The sequence below is a fragment of the Rousettus aegyptiacus genome, unplaced genomic scaffold, assembly GCF_014176215.1.
Source record: "Rousettus aegyptiacus isolate mRouAeg1 unplaced genomic scaffold, mRouAeg1.p scaffold_m13_p_12, whole genome shotgun sequence".
NCBI classification, from domain to species: Eukaryota; Metazoa; Chordata; class Mammalia; order Chiroptera; family Pteropodidae; genus Rousettus; species Rousettus aegyptiacus.
In genome coordinates, this window is record NW_023416287.1 from 48,818,479 (window position 1) to 48,824,187 (window position 5,709).

General features: G+C 39.3%; 1 pseudogene; it reads right to left on the bottom strand.

Annotated features, from left to right (window-relative positions):
* Positions 1 to 600: 600 nt before the first annotated feature.
* On the bottom strand, positions 601 to 4,973 carry LOC118609922 (annotated as a pseudogene).
* Positions 4,974 to 5,709: the final 736 nt, after the last annotated feature.

Genomic DNA, 5,709 nt, shown 5'->3' on the forward strand with positions numbered 1-5,709 from the left:
CTCTATGCATGGCTGCAATGGGACATAGAGGAAGGGGCCATAATTACAGGCGTCAGGTGGGGGAGCAGAGGACACCTTGTAAAAAGTGACTTCCAGCTTAGCCTTAAATGTTAAACTAATCATTTATGAGGGAGACAGGAGGGTTGTGTAAAAGAGGCAGCACGGAAAATGAAAATATCAGAACACAGAACAATTTGTGGGACCGCATATATTCATTTACTCCTTTAATAAGTGGTCTTGGAGCAGGCACAATTGCTAAATCTGGGCTGATCATTGAGGATGGACTAATGCTTGTATCACAGCTTAAAATCTAATGAGTGTCCCCTTCCCATCCGCAAGGCCACTAGGCAACCCTGTGGTCGGTGGTGCAGTGTTCACTGTGAGGGACGCAGGAGGATAGAGGGCATAGGGGAAATGGTTAGTTCTGTTTAGACAAGATAAAATTGCCTTGTTAGTGAATAGTAAAGCAGATATGTCTAGCACATTTTTGATAAACTTGATCTTGGTCAATGTCTCAGTTATCCCTTGCTTGCTAACAAACTGGATACTCCTCAACTCAGTGGTTTAAAACAACCACCATTTTATTACCTCTCATGATTTTTACAGGCTCAGCTGGCTGGTTTTTCTGTTCCTTGTGATGCCAGCTAGGCTGTAGTCATCCAGGGCCTCAGCTGGGCTAGAGTGGTCTGATGGTTCACTCCCATGAGGACGTGGAGGGGGTGATTGGACATCTGGGCTCAGCTGGGAGTCTGAGACAGCCAGGCCCCCTTCTCTCTCTCCTTCCTTCTTTCTCTTCATAGAATCTTGAGGCTTCTCCCTTTCCACATGGTACCTCCACATAGTCTCTCCATGCAGGCTCTCCAACAAGGTAGCCAGACTTCGCACGTGGCAGTTCCAGGCACCTAAAGGCATGTGATCCAAAAGACACGAAGCAGGCTCTGCCAAACCTCTCAAAGACTAGGCCTGGAACTGGCCCAGTGCCACTTCTACCATTCTTCTGGTTGATGTGAGTCACAGGCTAGCCGGGATTTGATGTGGGAGAGGACCCTATGAGGCAGGAATACTCAGAAGTGTGTTTCATTGGGGATCATCTTTGCAGACTATCCATGCTGTCAGTTACTATGCACAGAAAATGTGAAATGAGTTGTAACAATATTTTATTTTCAGGGTTAAAGCATTCTCTCTCTCTCTCTCTCTCTCTCTCTCTCTCTCTCTCTCTCTCTACACACACACACACACACACACACACACACACACACACAATCACATCAAATTTTGGGCGAATCACATTAAGCCTACTTCTTTTTAACTACTTTTCTTTCACTCAACAACGTATCCCAAACATTTCCCCAAATATTTTGATGTTCTTCTACAAAATCACTTAAAATGTATTAGATATATAGTAGGGTACAAGGACCTTAATTTGTGTAGCTCTGTGTATTTTTACATTTTTACATGTGTAGTGTCCCCCCTGTTTCCACATACCTCCTATGTCAAATTATAGAACATTTTCAGGACCTCAGAGATTCCCTTGCGCTGCCTCCCAATCCATACCAGTCCCTCCTCCTCTCACTGAGGTAACCACTGTCTTGACTTCTAACACTATCAGTTAGTTTTTCCTGTTTTTGAACTTCATATATGTGAACCATATGATATATATCTTTTTGAGTCTGGCTTCTTTTGACCATCAAAAGTCTATTAGGTTGACCCATATTGTTGCTCAAAACTATAGTTTGTTCTCTTTATGTCCACATAGTAGAGATAATAAAATTTAGGTTATTTACAGAAGCATTTTAATGATTGCATTGGTATGAATGTTCTAAAACTAATTTAACCAATCTCCTTTTACCAGACATTTATTTTTTTTTTCCTTTACAAATAATACTGGGATAAATATCTTGAAAGACAAACCCATATGCACATTATTTTTTCTTTGTTTCCTATTTTTATTTATTTTTAAAATTTCTAAACTATTTCAAACATATAAAGTGCAGGAAAAATAAAACACACATTTAGGTTTGTACTGCTAATATTAAACTGATCCCAACAGTTTATTATTTTTGCTCCGGATCTCTCTTCTTAAAAGAAGAAATAAAAGCTTAAAGGGGTAGGTAAAACTTCTTTCTCAAACATTTCACCTTTCATCTTCTCAGGAAGGGTCAGTACCTGAATGTTGTGATACATTATGCTTTTGATCATTTCTATGTTTTTGTACATTTACTAATCTTTTGTTTAGTGTGCTTAAATGTGTTATATAAATGAAGTCATGCTATATATATCGTTTTCACTTTTTTAAATTCAGCATTATGTTTTTGAGATTTTTGAGACTTATTCAGGTTCATAAATGTTGACCTAGTTCAGGAGTCAGTAAAAATTTTCCGTAAAGGATCAGATGGTGAAAATATTTGGCTTTGTTGGCCACACACTGTCCGTCACAACTATTCATTGCACTGAATAAGCAGCCATAGACAGTATGGAAACACATGGATGCGGCTGTGCTCCTTTTTTTTTTCTTTTATTATTTATTACTTTTGATGTCTACAAGCAGCACCTGGTTTTCTTAGGTGGTCTTCCATCCAAGTACTAACGAGGCCCAACCCTGCTTAGCTTCCGAGATCAGACATTGGCTTGTTCAGGGTAGCATGGCAGTAGACTACATACCATGGCTCCACTGGGGTGTGAACCCAGGACCTTCTGCGTATAAAGTAGGCATGCTAACCATTACATCGGAACCATGTCCAAGTGTCTGTGTTCCAACTAAACTTTATTTGCAAAAACAGAAGGGGGACCAAGATTTGGCTCACAAGCTGTAGTTTGTCTGATGCCTGATCCAGTTCATTCAGATTAACTGCTGAATACATTGTACGAGTAAACTAGTTTATTAATTTGTTGTCCTCCTCAGGGAGTGTTAGGTTTTCACTTTTTCATTATTTCAGAGAAAGCTGAAATGAACATTCTTGTATGTGTCTCTGTGTACATGTGAGAGTTTCTTTAGTGTGGATACCTAAAACTGGAATTGGTGTTTTTTCTCTCTTAACTAGAAAGTAACCTTTATTTGCTGCAAGTGGGCTACGAAAACATATGCTTGTCTTTCAGAAGAGTGCTTGTACTTGTGTAGCTCTAATCTCTGTCTATTTAGTGACATGAAAGGATGCAATGGGCATAAGGATAAGAAATGATGGGCCCATTCTGAGATTCTTAGTATGTTTCACTAATGTCTTCACTATAGGAACCTTCCTGATTGCTGAACATTTGAAAGAGGAATTAGGTAAGAGACCTGAATTCCTTCTCAGCAATACTTTAATAGTCCTCCACATTTATCTAGCACATTATAGTTTACAGGAAACTCTCATGTGTATTATCCCATTTTGAACTCACAATAACTTTGCAAGGAAAGCAGGAAATCTTTCACAGATGTAGAACTCAGGCTCAGTGAAATTAAGTGAATTGTACAAGGTAAGCATCAAATGTATCAAAATATACTTATTTCTGGACCATTCCCCTGCCTCTTTGAGAGTGACTGTAGTTAATAGTGCATACACACACACGCTCACATATGCTCATATACAGAAACAGGGGAGACTATTCGGCTGGAGCTTTATATGCATGATCTTATTGAGTATTACAACAACCCTTTTGGAACAGGTGATATATCACCATTTTACTGAGGCACAGGGAGGTGATGTAATTTCCTCAAGATCACACGCATAGTATGTGACAGTCAGGATTCAAACCTAAGTCCATCTGAGTCTGGAGATATAGCTATCTTCTTATTACCTTACCATGTAGCGGTTCTCATAGGTTGTAAATATGTATGTTAAATACTTGAATGAATAAATGTTTAAATTCTTAAGATACTTTCGTCAACAAGTAGGATCACCAATGTCGTTTCCAAAATAAGTTACTATGATGCTATATTTGTCTTTGACAGGCAAAATGAAGCACAGAGAATGCACACGTATAATATTTTTAAAAACCCGTTTTCCTGTTATTCCGAAAAGTGATATGATGTCTGGGTATTGATCATGATTTCCTAGTATGGAAGATAAGAGGATCCAAATAGATTTGCTCTAAAGTTCCTTCTGCTGGCTCTCAGAAATTTGGAGGTTACACAGGGTTTCTTAGAGAACAAAAGATTGAATCAGCCATTTCAGAATTTGCATCTAAGCTAAGCCTAGAAGTAGAGTTGCTTGGTTAGTTTATATTATTTCCCGAACAGGGTCCTCACCTCTGGCTAGTCCACAGGCAATTCAAGTGAATTCCTGCTGTTACAACTGCAATCAAATCTTTAAATTAGTAACCAAAGCTACGGAGTAAATATTCTCAATATGCAAGTCAGTCCATTATTCTTTGCTGAGCTGGTGGGCTGGGGCCCTGTCAGGTCCTCAGGACCTTGGAGAGAGCCTGCGCCTGCCTTGTAACACTCTACAGTGCAAATTGCCGAATACTTAATTTTAAAAAATATTTTCTGGTTACAAGTTTATTTAACAAAAAATAATTCCTCCAACTTAACTGAGGTGGTTGACCACATTCACAATCAAATCCGCCTCTAAACTGTAATTCCGTAGCTGACCCAACCCCAGATCTCGTCTTCCGTGTCAGTACTCTGTCTGTAGGTGTCTCTGTCAAGTTTCCCATCAAGTCAGCCTTGCAGTTCCGCTTGCCCTCCAGACCACTGGGCCTAGGCCTGCCAGTCTCAGGCCTGCTGCAGCACAAACTGGCAGGCATGATCCCTGGGGGGATGGGAGGTGGCAGGTGCAGGTGGAGGTACTCAGCGAGATACTGGGTCATTGGTATGGCACCAATAGAAAAGTCTCTGGGTAAACTGTTCCTTCACATAGCCTCGTCATTTGGCCTTCATAACGTGAAGCTTAGGCACATTGTCTGCCAGCTCCGGTGTTCTTGGCCGCCATCACTCCCTCCTTAAAAGGGAGGTCATAAATAGCAATCCCTTTCTTCTTGGGCATCAACATCGTGACGGTTGCTGCATCTGGGGAAGTAAATATTTAATTCTGGGGCAAAAGAAAAACCTTTTCAGGTCCAATTACTACTCTGTCATTGGATTCTATCATGTATTGTGGTTTGTAGGGTTTTAGGGTCATCTGTGGATATTTATTGATGTATTTTGTAGCATAGGCAGAAAGTAAGATAGGGTTTATATTATTAAAGACATTTATTAGTAGCATAATGCCTTTTTGACAGTTCGTGGTAATAATTGTTCTACATATCTACACAGAAGGATAACATGAAATAAACTGAAAATGCTTGGCATAATGCAGTTATTACTAATAATCACTCAATAAATAAGTGATCATGTACTATGTAAGATATTTTGTCTTCTCTTGTATGATTTTTCACTTCATGTTTGGTCCCTGAATCACATTTTATTGGTACTTGGGCAGACTCATTGTCCAATTTGAAATTGGACCAATTTCTGTAAATGGCAATATTTCTTGATATAAATACCAAAACAAACAGCCTTTGAATTGCAAGAAGACTCAGAATTGATGCTTGCCATTTTCCTGCTACACTGACTCACATTTTTCATCTGTAAAATATGAGTCAAAATTTATACTTGGAAGAGTAGTTGCAAGAAACAAATGAACTATTTGTAAAAGCACTTCACAAATATATAGCACTAAACAATTGTACCACTTTGCTAGTTGCTATGATTATCTCTCAAAACATCCTGGGTTGTAGTATTACCAG